Raw genomic sequence first — 12209 nt, 5'->3', positions numbered from 1 at the left:
GCACCAGCCAGGCTGCCTGCCAGCACCTGCAGGCTCTACACTGTTCCACATGCCAATGGAGCTGAATTCCCTTCATGCAATGTAGCAACTTTCATCTCAGACACACGCTGTAATTAGTGGGTTCCTTAATCACAGAGGCATGAAGTACCGTGTGCTGGGGAGAGGCAGAGGCCAACATGCAGCCACAGCTGCAGACGGTAGGTGAGCATTCAATTTATTTGAACTGAAGGTTCACTTCTAATGCATCACAGACACTTCCACAAAGAGGAGCTTCGATGGAAGGTGCCCTATTACTTCTTATTTAGGAACAAACGAAAGGGCTTCATATACTCCTGTGCATGATGGCTTAACCTGGTGTAAAACATCAGGTGTGAGGGCAAAGTAAGGTTTTGCTTTTTTTTTGGGGGGGGGGGGTGGGGAGTGAAGGCCTTCTCCCCCCACCCCTTCCTCCCATCTTTTAGATATGAGACCATTTATCAAGTGTTTTCAGGGTCCTAGTTCATGCTGAGCCCTCCATGCACCATGCCTCTCAGCCTTGAGGCAGGCCTGTTCCGGGCTGCCCCCGCTAGGGGAGGAAGCTGAGATTCTGAGGGACTTTGTTACTTTAGCGACAGCATTGGAGCAAAGCCAGACGGTGGCTCTAGCGCTCACGTGCTTAGTGGTGACTCTGAGTTGTCCCTGTCTGTGTAGTTTTGTACCAGGCTCCATTTGTGCTGGTGATCTATATACAAGCTGAGGAACAGAGCTAACTTTTAAGGACAAGAGTGGGCCACTTTTAGAGATTGTGGCAAGGAGGAGAAGTGGTGATGTGGCTGGCAGTGGCATTGTAGGGACCTTGGGAGTCGGGGTAACTGGTAAATTCAATCAAATTTCCAACAAGTGCTGGGTGAGAGCAGTCCTCCTCCTCACCTGCCATGAGAGCTTCAAGGAAATACTCATCCTGGTGAAGCCACTGTGACGTGGCTCCCTTGGCAGAGATGTGCTTGTCTTGAGCCATGCTTCCAAGTGGGCTCGGGCAGAAAGGCAAAGCCCCAGGCGCTGCCTTGCACACCTGCTCACACTGTCCGAGGGCAAGGGTCCTTGAAGTTCTGGGGCTCGTTTGCTGGCTTGGGGTACCAGGGAGCTATTGTTATGACTTCCTGACTTTTATAGGACCCTAAAGGAATCCTTGAAATGGTTTGTTTCTTCCGAATCAAGATCCAGTCCCAAGCGTGAAGCGTGTTTCTGTAACTTAGTCCATGTTTGCAAAGAAAAACTCCCCGTCTCTCCCTGCATGCATTTCCACTGACCGTCTATGGGATTTATGTGTTTGGGAGGAAGGATGGAGACTTGCAGAGAGAGGAAACTCATTAGTGGAATCACTCTCAGAGCTGAGCAGCCCCTGACCTTGAGGCACATCAATCTGGAAAATGGTCTCAGCGGGCATCGAGGGTCCTGATAAATAGATACAACATTGTGAGCTGAGACATGTAGCCCATGGAACCTCCTTCCCTGAGTGAGAGACCAGGCCATGCCTCTCCCCTATGTTCTCCAGGCGGCAGGAAAAAAGCGATCAGTTCATTTGTTCATAAGTCCCCACTTCTTTTTGCAGCTTCCTCACTCAACCTTGCAACCTCAGCTACTGATGTCCTCCAAGCTAATTTCCAGAGTGTGAGAGAAGAATTGCTCTGTAACGGATGAGCATCTTGCTCTTGGCAGTGTGTTTGTAAATAGGAATATAGTGTCCATTCATTTGGAATGTCAAGAGCTTCATCTCTCAAGAGCAGCCCTTTTCACCATCGTGTATAGCGTGAAAGTTCTGAATTAGGATGAATGCTCTGCAGATATCAGAAAAAGAAACAGGAAACAAACACAATTATATTCACTCCTATAACTTTTTTTAAAAAATATATATTTTATTGATTTTTCTTACAGAGAGGAAAGGAGAGAGATAGAGAGCTAGAAACGTTGATGAGAGAGAAACATCGACCAGCTGCCTCTTGCACACCCCCTACCGGGGATGTGCCCGCAACCAATGTACATGCCCTTGACCGGAATCGAACCTGGGACCTTTCAGTTCGCAGACCGACACTCTACCACTGAGCCAAACCGGTTTCAGCTCACTCCTATAACTTTTGCCTGCCTTGAAGAAACCCAGCTCTTCACTCCCAAGATTGAATTCTGATATAGTAGCATTTTCAGGTTAACCAACACTGTTTCCCGCACCCTCCTTTTATTTTCTGCAGAAGTCTACCATTTTGTGTCAAGAACTCTAAAAAGTCTGTTTTATTAAGTTTGCAAGACTTTATTCTGTTCACAAGCTAACAACTTAGCCTACCAAGGTTCTTGAATGCTGGCAGAAAACACGAGACTCCTGGGTCAGAGACAAAGGACTTTATTCCTAACATGAGACACATGTTCACATTGGTCTTCTTGTCCCAAGTTCCATGGGCATGATGGGAAGGAAGCCAGATGGATGCTGCACATTTGGGGATTTGCATTTCGGCCGAGGAACTAATGCTGTGCTTGGGAAACCCCAATCTTTTAAAAGAGGCTATTAGCAAACTTACCCAACCTTTGCCTGGGAGAAATTATGTTGAGTATACTGGGCAGGAAACATCAGCCCTCCGCCCCTAGAAGCTACTATATCTGTCTCCAATGACTTCTTGCTATACAAGCATCCTTGGGAAGGTAATCTGGAACAAGAGCTGGGCAGAAACTTGGAAAACTCAGCCAATGCAGGAAAGAATTTGGTGATTCTGGCTTACTCATATTACTGAGAACAAAGCTCCATTTTGAATGGGAAATGCTGACAGTTTTCTTAATATATAAAAACCCAAGGATTGTCACATCCTAAATGATCAAATAGATGACCAGAACAGGAGGCTGCCTGGGGCGACCAGACCAGCGGGGGGGGGGGGGGGGGGGGGGGGCAGTGAGGGATGACCAAATTGACCAAATGATTGGGCCCTGGGTCCTGGCTGGGTGCAGTGGCAGAAGGGAAGTCTGAGTCTTATCCAGGACTTGGTGGAACTGTGATGGGGGCGTGGCCAGCCTTCATACCCAGGGCCCAGAGCTCCCAGTCCGCCACTCCCAGCTGAGGCCCAGCAGCTGAAGTGAGGTCTGGGCCCTGGCCAGGATGTGGCAGAACTCTGGGACTCCTGTGATTGGGGCGTGGCCAGTTTTCAAATCTGGGGGCCAGAGATCTCTTTGCTGTCCGCCTGCCTGGGCTCAGAATTCCCTCCTGCCAGGGCGTGGCAGCCGAAGGGAACTCTGGGTCCTGGCCTGGACTTGGCGGAACAGCAATGGGGTCATGGCTGGCCTTCAAACCTGGGGCCCAGAGTTCCTTGCAGAAAGTGCTTCTGTTTGTTTAGGCCATTGGTTTTAAATCAGATTGCACTCCCACAAACCGGATAAGAAAAAACCGTTCAATACACCTTCAGCAAATCACAAACTCTTGCTGAGCTTGAGCGACCCCTTCCGGCATAGTTGTCTTCACGTTTTTCAGGGCACTTTTGAAGGAAGGAAAGGGATCCGGCACCCCCATGGCTCTCCTGCGGGGACAGAGCTGGACAAGCAAAGTTTTACAAGGAGGTAAGAGCACAGTGGGGACCCTTCCAGCTGCGGGGGTGGGGAGGGGGTGCACCCAGAGGCTTCCTGCACTCCAGGGCTGGGGCAGGACACATGGTGTGGGACATCAAGTGGTTAAGGTCCAGCAGATGCAGGGCCTACAGGCCTCCTGAGGAGGGGTGTCAGATGCATGAAGGAAAGGCTTAGCGTCTCTGTCATCACCTTTGTTTTCAGAATTCCCTGCTCCCCATCTGTCGGCTCCCTCCCTTTAAGGGGAGCTGTTGTCCTCACAAGGGTGCAACTGAAATATTGTATCTCGAGAGGATTACCCCAATGTACGTATCCTTTTATCTGATGGTGAAAAAAATTCCAAAGAATAAGAATGGAGACAGACTACTCTCCTTTAGACTAAAAAATCCCCAGAAGTGTCCTGCAAAGAGCTGAGACTTGGTTCTGTCCACACTCCTGGATGAGGAAATGGCCTGGCTTGGCCTGACTTTACCCACTTATTTTACTTTTCAAGGTGTCTTTTGCAACAATGTGAATAAACTGCCACCTTTTGGAATAAGGGCTCGTATGAAAGTCTGCATTCCCAACTTTTCTTGAAACAGATCTGTTCTGCAGCTGTGGCCACCGTCCTGAGATCAGATCCTGTCGACCAGGTCCTATCACTGGAAATTAGGGGCACTGGAGTGGAGCCACTATCCTCACACTCCCATGCCCTTTTACATTCAGGGATTGAGCTGAACTCACTTTGGAGGAGGCCTGGCAAGGGTGACAGATGTCACAGATGGAAGGATGGAGGATGGAGAGGCAGACACCCTGTTCAGTTCCTCCCTGGGTGGGGTCAGGCAGATGAAGGCCAGTCAGCCCACCCCACAATTGGGTGAGATAGTGTCCTCTGTGTCTGCCTCTCACCTCTTGGGCCCGGCCACTCCCCTCAGCTCCAGGCAGCCCTCTGCATTCCAACAACAGCATGCTCTGCCCTCACTTGCTGCTCACCCTAAATGAGAAAGAAGAGAGCAGTTGGCCCACAGAAACATAGGGCTCACAGCTGGTGAGCACAGTGGTGGTGGCAAGAGCCTCTCCTGCCTTCGTGGCAGTGCTAAGAAGCAGCGAGCAGGTGGGTGGTAAGGAGTGAGGGGTCCCAGACTAGGAGAGGGATTTCCAACTGTTGGCTTAGGCTGGTTCATGGGGAATGGGCCTAAGCCAGCAGGCAGACATTCCCTGAGGGGTCCTGGACTGTGAGAGGGTACAGGCTAGGCTGAGGAACGCCCCCACCCCTGTGCACAAATTTTGTGCACCAGGGCTCTAGTTTTTGAATAAAAACAAATGTAAAAACATTTTCAGTTGGCTCAATATTAAAACAAACACAAAGAGTAGCATGAAATGTTGCTTAATATCCTGTCATCTTTAGCATTGCTTCCATTAAAATGCCAATAAAATATGATTTATTTCAAGTAAATGTCCTATTTGTTTTTAATTACAGTATGCTCTGTTAGTCACTGTATTTCTACTGGAAACAAGTCCATAAAAAGATTATTTGTCTCATACATTGTTAAATGATGCTAAGTCCCCAACTCACAATTCCCTCTAATTTTAGAGGAAGTAAAAGAAAAAAATGCATTTTAATCTTCTAAAAATCTATTTTAATCTTCTAAAAAGTGGAGGTTTACCTAAAATAGGGCGACTTGAACTGCTCTCTCATTTTTGTGAACTACTGTTTATTTTTATAAGAGAAAAAGAAGCATTTCCTGAAAAGATTACAAAAAAATCTTCACATTTAAGATTTATCTCATGCCTCTTTCTGTATTGGATACCATAATTATATGGGCTTTCAGACTGACCAGCGTAGTGTGCAGGCAGCACCAGTTCTCCCAAATATCTGTAGAACTTCATTCATTGAACTGTGATTCTCTTGTTTTCTTTTAAAAATGTCTTTCTTTGCATGGCTGTAAATTAATTTCAGTAACAGTGCTTATTTGCGGGTCCATCACATATTTTGTCACAGTCACTTTTGCAAAAATTTAAATTTCCAAAAATGCAACTTAACAAGCCTCAAGCTTATTTTGCCAGCATTCTGTATCTTTTAGAAGGATTAAGGGATTGCTCCATAGGATCCTTTGAAACATGGACCAAAAAGAGGTGTTTTTTTTTTTTTTTTCTTTTTTCTTTTTTTTCTGTCCTGAATCCACAAAAAGTTTTCCAGCAGCTTTTTTTTTTTTTTTCCTCCTTGATATTTTATTTCTCTCTATGGGGATTTCAGAGAAAAAAGGTCTTTGGAAAAGTACATTGTGGTTTTCTTTTCAATAAATATTTGAAAAGATGTTGAGTGCTGACACAATAGCTAAATCCATCTGACAGTATTTGTTCAGGCTAAATCTACTCTGAATCAAAATACGATGTGGCTCCAGGACTCCCAGAGGGGTCCACCACCCGCAAGATCTGCTGGACTCCAAAATGTATCATCCAGGCAGCTACAAACCTGCCCCACTTCTCTCTATATAGTTTTTAGTCACTGAACAATGTAATTGAGAATTCTGGGTGGGGTGAGCCAAAGCACCAACCCTATCAACTCAAGACTGATTATTAATTATTAACATGATTATCACCTTCATTAGACTCCTATTGTAGAGAAAGTAATTGTCACATATTTCTACTATTTTCCACCAACCTGATTACTTTCTGGAGATGGTCTCTCTCCCCCCCTCCCCCCCTCCCCGAGAGGAAGGAAGATTGCAGGTTCACTTGCTTCAGGACTTTAAAGACAATTACTTTGATGTTTGGTAAAGGTATAACTTCTTAAGTCAATTACTTTGATGTTTGGTAAAGGTATAACTTCTTGGTCCCCCCCCCCCTCCCCCCCCCGGTTATTGGGCAGAGGACTCCAAAATGGCACTAGCAAAGATCCCGGGGATTAGACGAGCTGTCCCCCACAGCAGTGGTCAGGCCATCTTGCCTAGACTAAGGTGAAGAGTTATGCCCACGTCTGCTCATTCTGTCTGCTTGTCTAGGAGGAGGCGTCCTTCCAGGGAGAAGCAACCCTCCCCACCAGGACTGAAGCCTCCGTAGTTCATGGTGGCTGATGGGACCATGGCCTCAGCTTCATGGTGCACAAGCTGGATGGGAAAACAACATCCAAAAAGGCAGTCCTGTCCCTGTGAGTCATTTTCCTGATTGATCTAATTTACCTTGAAGGTTAATGTATTCTAAATGAATTTTGAGATTAATAACCACTTAAAGATACATGAAAGACGTTCAGCTTTCTGTGAACACTGTGTCATAACCTCGTTTATTGCCTGTTCAATGACTTTGGGAATTATGGGATGAGCTTTAAGGGGAAATTTGATTGTCGGATATGGAGAGTGACAGGTGCAATGCATAAAGGGCTCTGGAACTTCTTTTTGTTAATAATAAAAACAGGCGTGTGATTTGATTTTTAGTAATATGATCTTAAGAAGCAAATATTTATTTTCAAGGTGGAAATCATTTTTGTCTATTGAGTGAGGTAATTGAATATGCTGCTTTGCTAAAAGGGAAAGATTGCTTTTAGGATAAAAAGTGACACATAGGTTTTTATTTCACCTCATTTAATTTATGTAACTGGTTGCCGAAAGATCCCTGCATGTGGCACCTTAAGGTAGAGGCTCACAGAGTGTTTTCTCTCCTCATTTTCGATCCATTGAAACGCATTTCCTAGCATTATGTGGTTGAACTCCTTTGGGCATGCTGAGACATGAACCCAACAAATGGCAAGATCACCTCCAACCCCTTTCTCTTTCCTTTTAGTATTTTATCTCAGCTTTCATTTACCTCCTTTTTTATTGTTAGTATCCTTTTTCATTTTATCAAGTTCTGCTTCCAGTTCCCAAGTTCCAAGTGAATACTAATATGTAGTAAATGAGATTGCACTAGTATTCATAAGTTTAGCATGTACTCAGAAAAGTGAACTTGGAATTGAATATGAGACTGAAGTTTTAAATTGTAATGGACTATATTTTGGTAGCCAAAGTGACCAAGAGTTTTTGAACTGTTGAAAAAGGGTTAAGAGACTCAGAAGCATGGTTTCAATGATTCAGAGGGAAAGAGCAATCGTGGGAGGAAATAGTTTCCTGTTTATAGCCCTTTTAAGGATTTGATTCCACCATAAATCATAAAATGCTATATACCAGTATATGTAAAGACTGTTTACCTCTCAACCATGGGGTATCATTTATTGGCTTTCAATATATGCCAGGCAGTCTTCCGAGTGTCTCTTTGATACAATACACATGGGGGAAGCACGGGACTTGGCTGGAAAGTCTGTAAGGATGACTCTCTGAAAGGTAGGGGACCTTGCTGAAGGCGGCAGCCCCTGCCTTGATTGTTCCAAACAAGTCTGACCCCTGGGATGTTTTACTAGAATCTTTAAGTTTAGACTTCAAAATGTCCTTGTTTGAAAGACACTACAGATTCAGGTGCTTTCTCAAGGAGAATTATGTGTGTCAGAGTAAACTATTCATCCGTCACCCAGGGCCTGCCCGTCAGTCGCGGCAATACACAAGATAACATGTATGCAAAGTATACTTGAATTACGAAGCTTAATAATAAGATGGACAATCTTGACCTTGCCATCCCACTGAAGAAGTATAGTGCAGCTTGTATCATGGGATTCCTTGTAGGGTTCTCTTTGTTCTCTTTTCCTTTGCCTACTTTAATTGCCATCCTGATTTTTGGGGGCTTGTTATTATCTTGACTTTTTTCTAAAGAAAGCAGTTTTATTAGTCTAGGTGGCTGAGGACAGGGACTCCAGTTGATAAATCTGTTTGAGGACTGAAAGGCTCTCTTACTCATCTATCAGCTTCCTTCCACCTGGAACATAAGCTGTTATCTGCCTTGTTCACTGCCCCCACCATATAGCTTGTGGCCTGACCCAGGCTTGGTACACAAACAATACATGATGAGAATCCAAATGTGCGATGCTAATGGTCATGAAGTTGGGAACTGGAAGCAGAACTAGATAAAATGAAAAAAGGAGAATAACATGACTGCCTTTACAGAGCATATTCTATGGTCTGTCTGTCTTTTTCTCTTTTTCAAATCCTCACAAATAGCCCGTAAGGTAGTTTATATTAATACTGCTTTACATATAAAGACACAAAATCAAAGAGAACTATAGTCACTTACTAAAGCAGATCACAGCTACTCAATGGTGGGACTGGAATTGAAGTCAGATCTCTTGGGTAGCAGGCTTATACCCACCCACTTCTCAGTGTCTTGCAGGGTCAGGGAAAGGGCTGTGACATCAGCGATGTCCAGGATATGCGACTCCTGGCACTGCTTTCCTGGCGAATCCAGGGCTCTCTTGCCGTCTTTGCAAGACAGGAATTGTATCTTTAATTGGTAACTTCTAAAAAATGATTCAAAGAAAAAGTTGCTTCACCAGCTTGAAACTGCTCATTTATCTGCAGCCAATGTTGCACCAACATCGACTGTGCATGGGAGTTGCGCGAAGGAAATGATTCGTCTCTGCAGTGATTGATTCTCTCGTGAGTCAGAGATGGTGGGACTGGGCAGAGCTGAGAGTGACTTATGGAGTGGTGTCAGTGAAGACAAGAAATACAATTTCTCCATGCTTGGACCCATTTTATGTGCCCTCTTGCCACATGGAGTCAAGATCAATTTCACAATAAAATCAATTACCTGATGTGGGCACCATGCCCCAGCCCACTGCTTAGAAAGGCAGGTTTAATCCTCAACAAGAAAAATTGACCATTGAGAAGATCCTTTAAATTTTACTTGTTGCCCAAAAAGTGTTCTTTGAAAAGGCCATGAGGTTCCATATCTCTTCTTTCACAATGAATTACGAGATAGATTCCTTTTATGCTTGACCCTTTTTAATTGGAAATCCCTATTGGAGTTTTAACATCTCTAGGGAATTCTAATATCTTGATTCACCCCCTCGAGTCTTTGCTGATTATATACACTGAGTGGCCAGATTATTATGATCTCTGAATGCATAATAATCTGGCCACTCAGTGTATACCCTATGCAATAAAAAGATAATATGCAAATTGTCCCCCTGGCCAGGCTGGCTGGACCCCACCCATGCACGAATTCATATATATATATATATATATATATATATATATATATATATATATGTTATGTTTGTATTAATTATGAGAATTTTATTTTGCTGCTTGTTTTTATTACAGTTATTGGTTGATTAAAGGCTTATTTGGGTGAATTATTTAAGGGAAAGAAGTCTTGTCCCCCCTTGGAAATTGGATACATTTCTTTTAAGGAGGTGTATTAGAATAGTTTTGGAGTTTCAGTGTGCACATTTATTAGCCATGTGACAAAACTTCACATCCCTAAGTCTCAGTTTGCTCAACAATTAAATGAAATAATTGCTCCTCATAGAGGGTTTCTATGACCAAATTCACTAGGGCTAGCACATGGCATGGCACAGGGTTTGGCCAATAGTGAGCCTTCATCCGATGACAGCACTGCCGGTCTTGGTTTGGACTGTGAGCCTCGGCAACCTCCTGAGCATCAGCCGACCTTGGGGACATGGGCTCTAGTTCATCAGGGACATCCCCTTCACAGTAGGAATCAGTTACTGAAAGGATGGTACGGAAGAGGCTGAAAAATAATCCTGTAGCACAAATTCTTTGGCCACCAACCTGCAAATAACTGGGGCCGACCACCCAAGCTGTGAGTGGACTTGGAAACAGTTTTTCTGGTCCTGTTTGAGTCTTGAGGTAACTATAATCCCTGTGATAATTTGACAATCACCTTGTGGGAGACCCAAAACCAGAACCACCAGCTTGGCTGCTTGTGGGTTCCCAATTCTCAAGAACTCTGGGGACTACTGTGTGCTTATTCTGTAAGTAGCTGAGTTTGGGGGCAATTTGTTACCTAGCACTAGATAGCTTGCTAACCATTACAAACTGCACCCCTGCCTTTGCCCTCAATATTCCTTCACGGCTTTCACTGCCTCTCATTTTATAGCACTTGACACCTTCTAACATTTATTTATTCATTAATAGTGTTTATTGTCTACCTCTTTCCTTCTAAAATGTGAGTTTCACAAAAGTAAAGGTTTCGATCTGTGTTGTTACTGGCCATATCCTTAGAGTCTGGTAAAGAGGAACTCAGTAACCATCTGTTGAAAGAATCAATAAATGAACTTAAGAGAGTGCAATTGTATTGCTCTATTATGGTTTAAAAGGAACTTTCTTGTTCAGCTTTTTTGTTTTGTTTTGTCTGGGTCTGAGCTCAGTTCCACTGTAAACTTGGGACATTTCAGAAGATTGGGTTCAGAGAGCTGAAAGGTAAGATTCCTGCTGTGTGAGGAAATTTTTTCTAACATCATTAAAAATCTGATTCTTTTTCTAGCTGATTATAAACTTTAGTATATTTGCCTGCTGGGAAAAGATGGGATAAATAAATGGCCTTCTGCTCAGATGACTTTTACCTGAATTTAATTGCATCCATGCGAAGCTGCGGTGTGAAGTTGCTTTAGTATCCCCTTGATAAGAAGCAATGAGGAAACAAGGGCAGTGATCACAATGGGGCTTGGAGGGGGCCCAAAAACCCTGGCCTGCCTTTAGCTTTTGTCTTTATTGGTTTCAGGTTGTCATCCCCCCTGAATTTCCAAAGAGAAACTGAAATTTTTGTCCCTCTAGGACACGGAGTGTGCTCCAGTTGTCCTGTCTGCCTTGCCAGGAGAAATGTGCAATCCCTGTGATTAAATATGCAGTTAAGACTAAAGCACAAGACATTTTGCAATTAGGATAAAGCTGCAACCTTGGTGTCAGATTTAAATATCAACCCCTCCAATCAGGATCAGAAGTGAGATTTTCCTCTTTCAGCTAGAGTCTGGCAAACCTTCTGTGACATGGCACTAACCAGCATCAGTGGAAACCGGAACTCGGTGTCCTGAGGGCACTTCCTTTCCGGCTTATCATGGGTTCACCCAGGGTTACTGGAGAATAATCTGTAGACCGCCAGGGTACACGTGACGCAGTGCAAATGGTATTATTTTCGCTTCTCTCCTCGCTGGGCCCATTGCTGGTAAATCCGATGTCCAAAGTGAACTCTCTGAACTCCCCCAGGTGCCTGGAGTGCAGCAACATCATGTGAACACACACTCCTTCGTCTCTGTCTCTGCAGAGGATCCAAGATGGCTGTGCTGTTGTTTTCATCCCGCTCTGTGTACTTAATCATATGGACATTGGTCAGCAAGAAAAAGGTCTCTTCCTCTCTACCCCATTAGCAACATTTTTTCAGTCTAAAGGAATATAAATATTGGAGATTACTCATGAAAATGCCATCCAACGCTGATCTAGTCACGCTCTAAAAGTGTAATTAAGGATGTCATTAATGAACTCTTCTTGCCAGGATCACTGTAAAAGGGGCTTCATATTTTAATGCAATTTGCACTGCCAGGAAAAGGTTAGTAGACTGGCCTGAGAGAATGAGAGGGCAGACGTCTTGGGTTAATGGAATGACCCTTCAGTTTCGCAGAGGGTCCTATCAGAGAGACTGCAGTAGTTACAGAGCAGTCAGGAGACGTGAGAGTCCCGTGTTCTAACTCACCCCCTCCCTTCTCCAGGGCACTTGCCGTCATTACCATCACTCGGTCATGTAGCAGACGTTATCAGAGCACCTTC

The sequence above is a fragment of the Pipistrellus hanaki genome (assembly GCF_964339955.1).
Source record: "Pipistrellus hanaki genome assembly, chromosome: 6".
NCBI lineage: Eukaryota > Metazoa > Chordata > Mammalia > Chiroptera > Vespertilionidae > Pipistrellus > Pipistrellus hanaki.
Note: the sequence above shows the minus strand (reverse complement) of the source record.